We start from the raw sequence: 13,715 nt of genomic DNA, 5'->3' as shown, positions 1-13,715 counted from the left end.
CGTCCACGTAGACTTGCACCAGCAGAAAGGCGCTTCCTTTTCTCTTGAAGAACAACGTGCTATCAATCTTACCTCTTTCAAACTCATTCTCAAGCAAGTAATCGGATAACGTTGAGTACCAGGCACGAGGTGCCTGATGTAGTCCATACAGCGCTTTACTTAGCTTGTACACGTGATCGGGAAAGTCGGGGTCAGGAAAACCCGGAGGTTGCTCAACGTACACAACCTCATCGACTTTACCATTTAGGAACGCGCTCTTCACATCCAACTGAAAAACTTTCATCTCCTTATGAGCAGCAAATGCCAAAAACAGTCGAATGGCTTCCAATCTTGCCACAAGAGCAAATACTTCATTCTAATCAATCCCCTCTTGCTGGTTAAAGCCTTTAACAACCAGCCTCGCCTTAATCCTGATAACAACCCCTTTCTCATCTCTCTTACATTTGAAGACCCACTTCGTGCCTATCGCATGCACATTCTTCGGTTTTTCAACCAAATTCCATACTTCCATTTTCTTAAACTGAGCTAACTCTTCTTGCATGGCTTCGACCCACGAGCTGTCCTTAAGAGCCATTTGATTGTTCTTTGGTTCAATCTGGCTGATGAAGCAGGTGTACAAGCATTCGTTGATAATGCCCGTGTCTTTAATGCTTGTGTAAACACAGGTGTGCTCATTTAAGGTTTTTTCTTGTTTGTACACCGACGGACAGATCACCTATCACATTCTCCAACGGGTGATTTTTGTGAATTCTCGTAGTCGAAACCGAACTGACATTTAGATTATCTTCCAAGTTCGAAGATATCTCATCCATAGTTGATTAATGTTGAGAGTGAAACGGATTGATGAATTCCTCTTCAGAAGAGGCAGCAGGGGTATTGACAGCATTTGACGAGGAAGGCTGACATTCATCATACTGTGGTCTTTGCACCAAAGTGTCTTCCTCATCGCATATCATCTTCGTAGCAATTCGTTCCTCATCTTCTGCAAAATCCAAATAAGGCATGTTAAAAGATTTAAAAAGTCTATCATAGTCAAAAACCCCAGCGGGTCCCGTGCTTGGTTTTGGTGATTTGTAACTTGTGATATCAGTGTTACACACCACCTCAACCTTGATGGTCGATGTATTAAAGACCCGTCTATTGGGAGTCCCAACAACGTATCCGACTAAGATTCCTTCGTCGGCTACTTCACCAAATTTAGAATTGGTCTTTAATATCGAACACGGGGACCCGAATGGTTCAAGACCACTCAAGTTGGGCTTTCTCCCATGCATAAGTTCATAACATGTTTTATTTAATCTTTTAACAGTTAACACTCTATTAAGGATATAACAGGCTGTAGCAACAGCTTCAGCCCAGAACACCACGGGAAGTTTCGAATCAGCCAGCGTGGTTCTGGCTCCTTCAATTAAAGTTCTGTTCTTCCTCTCAGCCACTCCATTTTGTTGCGGAGTATACGGTGCGCTGTATTGATGTTCTATCCCCTTCTGTAAGCAGAAGATCTCCATCTCATAGTTCTTGAACTCAGTTCCATTGTCACTCCTGATGAATTTAACCCGTTTCCCCATGATATTCTCCACCTTGGTAATCAAATTCTTTACCATCTGCACTGTTTCATCCTTTGACTTCAGGAAATATACCCAGGAATATCGTGAGAAATCATCAGTGATCACCAAGCAGTAAGATGTTCCTCCTAGACTTCTTACATTCACGGGACCGAAGAGATCCATGTGAAGTAATTCTAGGGTACTGACAATTGAATTGACCTTCTTGGTGAGATGGGATTTCTTGTGTTTCTTTCCCTTTTTGCATGATAAACATTTGTCTTCAAAGTTGAAATTCTTCAAGGGAACACCCAGCACAAGCCCATTTTTGACAAGGTAGTTCATTTTCCGAAGATGAATGTGTCCCATTCTCCTATGCCACAACTCGGACTCTGATTCAATCGCTTTCGACAAAAGACACGATTCTTCAGTGGCCATTTCAGTAGACCTCATATCCATGATATACGTATTCTTCACTCTTGGAGCCTTCATAACAATCCAGTCCTCTGGTATCTTAAAACCAGGATACAACAGTACCGCCTCATTCTTTGTGAAATGCACGGTATAATCCTTGTCACAGATCTGCGAAACACTCAGCAGATTGTGCTTCAGTTCTTCAACAAAGTTAACTTTCTCTAGCGTCATCTTCCCGTTAGTCACAGTCCCAATTCCTGTGATATTTCCACCGCTCTCTCCTGCGAAACTCACTCTACCACCTTGAACAAGTTTCCAGTCTTGTAACAATTTCTTGTTACCCGTCATGTGCCGGGAACAGCCGCTATCCACAACCCATTGATTGTTGGCAGCCCTGTTCAACTGTTCCTGCACGATTAAAGCAGATTATTAGAATCTTGGGACCCAAGACCTCTTGGTCTTGGGTCGATACATCCCGTACCTTGGCTGTCCAAAGTTAGTATCATAATCATTTCTGTGAGTCCTAACAGGATACCTTCTTGTGGATTGTCTATGAGGCCATCCAAACCGTCTTGAATTAAATGAATTATTAGTTATGGTTTGGGTGTTACCAGTGAAAAACTGAGATCCTTTTCTTTGAAAACCTGAATTAGACCAATTTCTGAATTTTGATGGGTTTTTAGTTTTAACATTATCGTTAGTTCTATTCTCAGTTCTCGAAGGCCTCACACCTCTGAATCTCTGCTTCAGAGGGCAATCAGCAACAAGATGTCCTTGTTGATTACATCTAAAACAACACCTGTTTTCAACTTTCTTATCAAAAGTTGTCTTAGATGTTGAGGCTGTATTACTGCCCGTTTGTCTCACATATGGTGGGACATACGGGTTTAGTGGAGACTTCTTTTCAGGTGTTTTATTTTTCTCTCCACTTTTCGGTAACACTTCCTCTTGTTTTGTCTCACACGACTCAGAGGACTTGTCTGAGTTAGATGAGACAGGACTCGGAGCAAAAATCTTAATACTTGCAACAGGCTTAATAACTTCTGGTTCTTTAATCGTTACTTTAACCGGAACTGTCTGACCATAGTCAACATCGACAGATTTCTGATTACTAGGGTCATAAGTGTAATTATGATTGAAAGGTGGTGGAACTTCATGATAACCAATTCCTCCCCTTTTTGGAGAACCTTGATCACTAACGAGGTGATCAAGTATAGCGGAGGAATTTCTGAATTGTTCCAGTTTCCTGTTAAGTTCCACCACTTTTACCTGGTGATCAGCTATCTGTTTTTCCCTCTCAGCTATTAGTTTGGTTTTCTCTTCTAGAACTTCATAGCTAAGATCAATCACTTTAATTTTTTCAGCAAGCTTTGCTTTAAGACTTTTAATATCTGTTTCACTAGCTTTAATTTTTACTTTGTAACTATTTTCTCTAGCTTTAGTGAAGTGATGATCTTCTTTTAAAGTTTTATATTGCGCATCCAAACTAACAAACTGATCAGTTAGAGTTGTCAGTTGTTCAGATAGATGTTCACACTTAGTACAAGGGAGTTCGGTACTTACCTCGGAGAGCTGGTCTGCTACATCTGCCATGTACGCTTCATTTTCGCCAGTTCCCTTCTCACTATCTGCATTTTCGATGTTTGCCAAGTTGGCCTGTTCAAATACTTCTTCAACATGCAGATTCCAGTTGTACTCCTCGTTCTGTCTGGAAATCATGGCTCTATAGTCATTACCACTACCACTTTGCTGTGTAGATCTGTTCTGACTGCGTTCTACACGTTCATTCTTGCATTCTTTTGCAAAGTGGCCATTCTGCTGACAGTTGTAGCAGCGAACCTTCGTCTTATCAAACCCTGGCCTCTCACCGACAAACATCCTGCCAGTCTTCTTCATGAACCTCTTTACCCTTCTCACTATCATAGCCATCTGCCACTGCAGATCCATCTCCTCCAGATCATCAGCATCGATCTGGTCATAGTCTTCATCCAAAACTGCAGGATCAACGATCTTACCCTGAATGTAGTTCTCATACGAAGCAATAAAAGATGCATAGAGAGCAAACTGCTGTTCAGCAGATTTGACACTCATGGGCATCTTCGAGTAGTTGTTGTTTGAAACACTTGGGGAATAACTACTCTTGGTCGCTTGAGGTTGAGAAGCATTAGATCCTCCAGCTACAAAGCACACATCACCGTTCATGTTGAGAGAAACATGTCCTTCGTGTGTTGAGTTAGCGCCTGACTCTCCCTTAGAGTAATAAGCAGATGATTCAGTTTTCGAACTTGATCCAGAGTTAACCTTTGCACCATACATACCCGGATCTTGAACCTGATCGGTAGGTGTCTCCTTTCGTACCATGTTCAGTTCAAACGTTCTTAGCTTGTTAACTGCTGTCTCCAGGTCATAGTCAACAAAGTCTTTATCTTCTCTCATCAACACTGTATACATCTCCCATTTTGGTGGGAGAGCATCAAGAAGCTTCTCAACAATCTCATCTTCTTTGTATGCAATTGAATAGTTGCTGAGTTCAGTCATCAGATGATAATATCTAGTGATGATATCATCAAGTGATTCATTTTTCAGATACTTGAAGACCGAGAATTGGGTTTTTAGAAGTTTAATCTTCGAAGCACGAATTCCCACATTGCCCTCAAAACGGTTTTCAAGAGCTTCCCAAAGCTCTCTAGCAGTCTTATACTTTCTGAAAGTGTGCAGAATCTCTTGTGGAAGAGCCATTGTAATTGTTGCATGAGCTTTGCTTTCGGCTTCATACATTTTCTTCTCTTCATCTTCCATCTCTTTGTACTTCTTGATCTGATCACGACCCTCATACTCAGCAGTAGGTGGAATGTAACCATCTTGTATGCATACCCACATCTTGGCATCTTGATACTTGACATATTGTTCAAAACGATCTTTCCACGCTACATAATCAGTTTTCTTAAGCATTTTAGGTGCTTTTGTAGCCGAACCAGCTTCTACTTCCATCTTTACTAGTTCGGTAATGTTTATCGAAGACATCTTTTTCTAAACTCAAAGAAATCCGAAAAAAAAAATTATTTTCAAACAGCACTGTAGGCGAAGTTGTGAATAACTTCGCTTAAGGCTTAACTTCGCGTGAATTTGTAACTTCGCTCACTTTCTTAAATTCGCCGGATTGGCGAAGTTGAGAATAACTTCGCTTAAGTTGAGCGAACTTGGGAGGTAGGCGAAGTTGTGGGTAACTTCGCTTGAGGTAAGCGAACTTGAAGAGGTATGCGAAGTTGTGGATAACTTCGCTTAACCTTATATCTTCGCCGAAACCCTACTAACAGTGACGGCAACTTCGCCTGATGAACACGAAGCTTCTGCAGATTAGATTTCTTGGTTTTTCGAGGTTTGTGAAGGTGTTATGGGTTGTTTAAGATTTTAGGAGGAGAGTATAGCACAAAAGCTCAGAAAACTCGTCCCGCGAATAGTCGAACGGAACGATTTCTATACCCGCGTGATAATCCCGAACCACACAATCGAGCAAAAGCTCTGATACCAATTGCAGGTTCCCAGCCGGATCTACACGAGATATCGCGTTCTACGTAGGTGCGGAATCCCTACGTAAGACGTTACGAGTATAGAAAACAATACGATTAACACACGATACGATAATCAAACACGTTATATACCAACCTTAAACACGTGATACGAAGATCACTTGATTACAGACTCTCTCTCTCGAATACTCTCTGGAAAACTGTGTGTAAGTTATGAAATAAGCCGTAACCTAAACCTTATATAGACACGACAACTTCGCCTGGCATGTTCAGGCGAAGTTGTCACTAACTTCGCTTGTCTAACAAGTTCGCCCATATCAGCGAACTTGTTAGCAACTTCGCTTATACAAAACATAAAACATTACAAACGCGATTACAGACACTAGACACTGAACTACTGACATCATGCACCAACATAACTTTTTAAGAATCTTGGTTGGGGCCTTAAAAACAGAAAAGTACTATACTCCTAAACTAACCAAGACCAATTTTAAGAGAAGGTTAGACATTCACACCCACGGTAACATTCGTACGCCCCATAACCTAAATCCACCAAAAGGACACTTAAGCATGACAACAATCACCACACTACTCTACGCTATGTACGGCAGGAAAACTACCACATCGATATAAGCCTACATGAACAGCCGTAGGGCTAGGATATAACACAAAAATAATTTTAAAGTAAACTGAGAAATGAAACACATTTAGACATTTTAACTTTAAACTAGTATTCAATTTGGGTCATTATAATTATAACTGTAGATAAATATCAAATTTTGGTGACACAAAGTCTGTTTATGAAAGAAAGATTTTATAAGGATTTAGGTAAACTATTTCACAAATTATAAAATATTCTCATGTTATGGGATGGTTAAAGGTGGTTTTCTAAAAGCTTTATAGGTAGCCCTTGTGCATGTTCGACTCTCCTTTGCAATGGAATTGTTTTGGTTAAATTTTCTCCTTTGTAACTTATATGAGTTACTTAAGTACCAAGTCAATTTTGCTATGTATATATGTTTCATGTAGAAAATTTTTTGCTTGCTAATTTAGCTTTACGGTTTTGTGTCAACACCATCGACACCCCGATCAAATTCATGTCGGTTCATGGCGGGTTGGAACATAGTTTCTTTGACATAGTCCTATACCGACCGAATTCGCATCGGTTAGTTGCAGAAACACATATGTTTTTTAGATATATTAAATTGTTATATTTAGGTGTCGATGAATTTATTTTTTTAACTTAGTTCTGGTGCCGTCGCCCCGATACCGACCAAATGCGTGTCAACTTGCAGCAACACTGTAATGTTTTACCAACTGACTACAAGTTGTTTTGAATATGTTTTTTTATCATATGTTATGCGAGTATCAATAGTATTCTGTGTTTACTTTTTTTGTTGGTATTGTTACGAACCTAACTATTACAAACCGAATTTGCGTCGTTGCACCGTTGCAACACGGCGAGTTGTTACCTAGTTTTATATTAAAAGTTCTATACCCTTAACTCAAGCCAAATTACTGCCCCCTTTCAAAGTCCTCTTGATTCTATGTATTTTTCTTATGTTTTATTTAGTGGAGATTTTATTTCCATACAAGCGTATTGCTATGCTTCATTCCTTATTTGGCGTTGAGTGTTTCATTTAGTAATTTAAACAATCAATTACTCCGACTACAATGAAATTTTTTTGTAATTGTTGTGGTTTAGTTATTTGTTTCTGTCTCTTTATCTCTTGTTCATAGTTACAAAGTTCTTTTTATATATTTAGCTCGATACAGAAGAAGTCAATACAGATTATTAGAGCATGGATACTTAACTAATAAATTTAACAAGTACTTTGCTTGAGTCATGTCATGAATTATTACCCATAGATAACACACGTAATGCAGTAGTATAAGTACAAACCTTGAAGTTTTAAATTCGATTTTACACTACAATTTTATTAAAACAAAGGATTCATGTTGCACATTCCCCTCGCTCCAAATGATTTAGATTTGGGAAAATTACTGTTTGCGTCCCTGTGGTTTTAAGTAGGAGGCATAATAAGTCCCTAAAAGAAAATTCAAACTGGTTGAGTCCCTATGGTTACAAAAATGAACTATTTGAGTCCCTGTTGTTACTTAACTATGTTAGCTTCAAGGGTAAATTCGACATTTCACTTATATATATACATTGTCATTCCGAGTCCGTGAACTTTCATAATTGGTCATTTTGAGTCCCTTTCACCTTTTAACAAAAATAAATAAACTTAACCAAATTTTTTTAACAAAAATAAACAAACCGAACCACATTTTCAACATATAATAACGAACCGAACTAATTTTTAATAAAAATAAACAGACCAAACTAACTTTTTAAGCAAACTAAACGAACCTAATCATTTTTTTAGCAACTAGTTCATTTCGTTTAACAAAAATAAACGAAACAAACTTCTTTTTTAACAAAAATAAGCGACCTAAACTTGTTTTTTTAACAAAAATAAACGAATCAAACTATCTTTCTAACAAAAATAAACGAACCAAACACGTTCGTTTAGTTTAGTAAAAATTAGTAAAAAAATTGTTCGTTTATTTTCGCTAAAAAGGTACTTCGATCGTTTATTTTTTTTAAAAAGTAGTCTGGTTCGTTTATTTTTATTAAAATGTAGTTCGGTTTGTAATTCTGTTAATAAATAGTTCGGTTCGTATTTCTGTTAAAAAAGTCTGGTTCGTCTATTTTTGTTAAAAAAAATAGTTTAGTGCGTTTTTTTAACTTTTTTTTTATTTTTATTAAAAAAAAGTTTGATTCATTTATTTTTGGTTGATTATGATATGGTTAATTGATTATGCCTTGATTGATTATAGTTTGGAGGCTAATTGTGTAATTTGAAGGTAATTTTTAAAGAGGGACTAAAACTGAGCAATTACTTAACCACAAGGACTCATATGGATCATAAAAAAAGGGTAAAGTAGTAATTTCAGATCTGGCAGAGACTCAAATTGATCATTTCTGAAACCCCAGGGACTCAACCAGTTCAAATTTTCTTTTGAGGACTCATTGTTCCTCCACCTTGAAACCACATAGACGCAAACAATCATTTTCTCTTTAGATTTTATACTAAAATGTACTTGGTCCATCAAAATTGGAGAAGTTGGACCAAGCCCAAAATGTTAATTATTATTCTTGCGTGAGGAGAAGTTACGATTGCGCACTGGGCCATACACATCACCTACATGAATTTATTTTTTACTATTGGGCCTTGGAAGTGTCAGTTGGGCCTTGAAGTGCCGGTCCCATATATCGATAAATAACTCGCCTACAATATATAATAACTAGATTTAGGAACCCGCGCTTCGCGACGGGACTATCAAATCGAAAAAAAACATAACTAAAAGCGTTAAGCCATATACTCGCTGCAAGTCAACGCGAAGTCAGTTTGTATCAAGCTACGGCATTGAAACTAAACAAAAAAATAAACCAGTCAATGCCAAAATACAACAAATTATCATATGTAGAACCAAAAAAACCGACGCATTACAACTGCTTACCCATATAAATTCGGTTAGTATTAGCGGTACCAACACGAATTCGTAAACATATATTAGTAAGTCAATAAAATATTTTAAATGCGAGGTATCAAACATTGAAAAGCGGAGATAAAACCTTGCGACGATGGGATATTTTAAATCATGAAAAAATTTCGATCATTGTAAAGACGAACTATATAAAATATGAAAGAAAAGTTTAAGAAAATCGTTTAACCGGCAAATAAAACATATAAAGCCGACACTTGTCCAAGTTTTGTATTTAAAAATATAATATTTTAGTTAGTTGAAAAATAAAAAAATAAAGACCATTAATATTATTTATGGAATTATGATTAATGATTTAGTAGTTATAATAAATTAATAAAATATTAAAATATTAAATAGTAAAATGAATAGTAGATATGTAAGGAGGATAAAATCCTCTATGTATATATATATATATATATATATATATATATATATATATATATATATAATTGTTTCAGCGTTGAATAAAGGGCACTTGTCCCATTGGTGGGATACTTTGGTAATTTTTTATTACTTGAGGAATTAGATAGTTAGTTGTTTAGAGGAAGGGATACTTTGGTAATTTTACACGCAGTGAAGGATTAATCTTGAATTCTCAATAAAGTTGAGGGGTTTATTTAATTATGTTTTAATTCAGTTATTTTTAACTTTCTTTTCGGTTTGGGTAAACATGAGCTAACTTTGGGATGAACTTCCATTCACATTCTTGAACTAGTTTTTTTCTTCATATGCCTTCAAACGCCCAACCCCATCTTCAAACGCCAATGTTTCGATGTGGTTAGGCGTTTGAAAGCATATGAAGAAAGAAAAAAGTTCAAAAATGTGAATGGAAGTTCATCCCAAAGTCAGCTCATGTTCACCAAACCGAAAAAAAAAAGTTGAAGACTACCGAGGATATGGTAGGGGTCGTGGAAGATACAACAGCCAAGGAAGAGGGAATCCAACATGGAATAGTGAACGAAAGAATGATGAACATGGTGAATACCGAAAAAAGAATCTTGAAGAATGGGAAGATAGAAGGAAGGATGTAACATGCTACAATTGTGATAAAATTGGGCATTACTCGAATGAATGTAAAGAACCAAGCAAATGAAATGATGAAGTGAATTTCACAAAGAAAGAAGATGATGTTGATCCTTCTTTGTTCATGACAGTTTGTTCGATAAAGAAAGTAAGTTTGAATGAAGAAAGGGTTATCCCAGGTGTGTTTGAAAAGGATGAAAATAATGAATGAACAAATACAAAACCATTAATGTTGAGTCAAAGATTTGACCAAAATGAAGTATATGGAAGATTGGAATCTTCTCAACCTCCTGAGAATTCGCTAAGTATGGATCCGGGCACACCTTAGACCTCCGAGCAAGCTTTTACTTAGCCGGGTATGATATTTTGTCTATCGGGCAAGGTTATTGTAACGATTCCGGCAAATCCAGGTATACCCTAGCCGGTATATACTATTTACGTGTTATTTAATACTGATTATATGAGTTATAGTACTATTATACGAATATATATGGTTCACAGTATGAATCATACTCAATTATATAGTGAATCGTATTGGAATTACAATTAATCAATGATCAGTTATTGAAACCCGAACGAATCGGGAATTACATTATAGACGAAGTATATAATGTTTAGTGATATTCACGAAGTATTAATGCTTCGGGATAAGTGAATTATAGCACAGAAAAAGGATTTCGATTTATTAGTACGTCGGTACGATAAACGAAACCTTTAACATCAAACCAAGCAAGAGACGATCGATCAAGCCGAAAAAGTTGCGTAATTATTAATAATATGATGTTTTAATGTCATGGGTTAAGTTTTTTAAAGTTTTTAAGTCGGTTGTATGTAAATTTTATTTTAACCCGAAAAACGACCATTTTATGCTCGTTTTAAGCCGAATTACGAGTTTAAACGAGAAACGAACTGAGCCAGATTATCCACAACATTATCCGGATTGCGTAATCCGAATATGTGGCTTAGAATGGATTTGTGGGGGCCACCCCCATCCACCTTAATGGACCGATCGGTCCTATTATTATTATCATTCACTTCATTTTTATTTTTTTAACACCTTTCAACAACAAACTCTCTCAAATCTCTCCAAATATTTCAAGTGTGCATCCAAAATCCATCATTTTTAACCAAGAATTGAAGGTATAAACACGATTTTTATGCTTGAATCTTGTTTTTAATTTCATAATTCTTGAGAAAAGGAAGTTTCATGTGAAAAATGGGTGAAAACTCGAGATGAAACCGATTCTCGTGTGATCAAAGGATGTATACAAGTTATACAAAGGATCTTGATCCAAGTAATTAGTTAAAAGTGTTTAGAATGAATTTTTACGGTTGAAATCTTGTCAAATGAATTTTCCATGTGAAAGACGGGTGAAAATCCAAGATGAAACCGACTCTTGCATGACCAAGAGATGTATACAAGTTATACAAGGGATCTTGGTCCAAGAAATGAGTAAAAAGAGTCGAGAACGGATAATTACGGTCAAAATCGTTGTTTTGATGTTTTAACCGACACTAGGAAAGAAATGACTTGATTGTGAGTATAACTTGCTTGGTGTGGTGTTGATGTGCTTGTAAGTGTTGTATCTAGCGGCTAGCAAAGGCTAGAAACCGAGATCCTTGCGATCTAAAGCTAGAAAACACAAAATAGTTCGGTTTTCGTGTGTTTATGAAAAATGGACAGATTTACGTGTGCTTAGAGTCGGGTCACGAAATTTCACAGAGATGATCTACACATGAAAATATGAGATCTGTGAATTTTTGGTAATTTTTGGATAAAAGATGAATATTTGGTGAATTTAATGCTCGGTTTTGGCCAAAAATAGTGAAAAATAGCAAAACATGATGAAAAATTCCGGAAAATTTAAGATAAGCTTTTTATAACATATAAAAGTCACCCACAAAATTTGAGCTCAGTTGGAAAAGTCTAAGTAGGCTTTTCGGTGAAACGAGTTCTAGGGCTTTCTAGCTCGGTTTTGGGTGAAAATGGCTTGAAAAATAAGTTTTAAAATCTGGGAAAATTCCAGAAAGTTATGAGGATGATAAAGATCATCCCAGAAAAATTTGGGAATTTTCTAAAGTGTTTTGGTATTTTTGCTATATTTAGTATTTTAATAAGATTTAAAAATAGATAAATAAATGTAAATATAGGAAAATAAATCTGGGAAAATTCCAGAAAGTTATGAGGATGATAAAGATCATCCCAGAAAAATTTGGGAATTTTCTAAAGTGTTTTGGTATTTTTGATATATTTAGTATTTTAATAAGATTTAAAAATAGATAAATAAATGTAAATATAAGAAAATAAATCTGGAAAATTTTTACAAAATTCCTTACTGTCAAATTTAGTTTTGTGCAAAATTTCAAGACCCGAGACTAATCGGGTAATTATTTGTGCTAAAAAGAACATAAAAACAAGTTTTTAAAGCTTAAAACGTGTAAACCGGCAAAGTTCGCATAAGCGAGCTGACTGGTACATGAAAACTCTAAAAATGGACTATTTCATAAATCTAAGTAAATTAAGTAAAAATAAATCATCCGGAAATAATTCGGATGATTTGGGTAATTTTACCCGATTTTACCGTTTCCGGCACCGAAATACCGGGAACGGGCCCCACGGCCAAACGGGGTGTCAAACCGAGCTATAATTTCATCACCTTAACTAAATTGACTGTCAAACTCTAAGCAATGTCACAATCTTAGTCCTTAGAAGTGTCACGGGGTTAACATAGTCCCCGAATCGAGTACAGTACTGGGTTAACAATGTTCCCAGATGTACCGATTGATACGTATTTAAGTTATGGGAATTATATAGTAACGAATAGATATTATATTACAGATCCAGGCACGTAGCTGTTCCTTATATTACTCACCGACTCACAGAAAGGTGAGTTTTCACGAGCCCCTTTTAATGAATTGTTTTAATTATATTTTCCCGGGGCGGAAAACATGTCTTATTTAAAGTATTTAAGTACATACCGATCGTATGGAAATACTTGTACATTTATATATATATGATCTGATGCACAGAATATATAAAATGTTTATCATGTGTTATTGTTCTGGGGTAACATAGTTCCCAGGGGTTATTATTGTTCTGGGGTAACATAGTTCCCAGAGGTTATTATTGTTCTGGGGTAACATAGTTCCCAGGGGTTATTATTGTTCTGGGGTAACATAGTTCCCAGGGGTTATTATCGTTCTGGGGTAACATAGTTCCCAGGGGTTATTATTGTTCTGGGGTAACATAGTTCCCAGGGGTTATTATTGTTCTGGGGTAACATAGTTCCCAGGGGTATTTATTGTTCTGGGGTAACATAGTTCCCAGGGGTTAGTATTGTTCTGGGGTAACATAGTTCCCAGAAAGTTAATGGAAATGTTCTGGGGTAACATAGTTCCCAGCATGATTATATTGTTAATAAATGATTATTAAAATGATTTGTCAGAGTTTATTTAAATTAGTGAAACTCACCAACTATTCGTAGTTGACCCGTTTTCTTTACATGTTTTCTAGGTATGCCCAAGTTGGAATGATTGATATGTGCTTAACTATCTGTGCTACCTGTTGGAAGCTTGCTGCTCTATGTTTTGTAATGAATTTATTAATGTCTTATTGGTAATATATGTGTGTAACACCTAGACAGTAACGCAA

The sequence above is a fragment of the Bidens hawaiensis genome, unplaced genomic scaffold, assembly GCF_021521415.1.
Source record: "Bidens hawaiensis isolate Kalapana, Puna unplaced genomic scaffold, B.hawaiensis_p1.1 tig00015545_1, whole genome shotgun sequence".
Lineage (NCBI taxonomy): Eukaryota > Viridiplantae > Streptophyta > Magnoliopsida > Asterales > Asteraceae > Bidens > Bidens hawaiensis.
The sequence above is the reverse complement of the archived record's forward strand: the minus strand, read 5'-3'. Positions refer to the sequence as shown.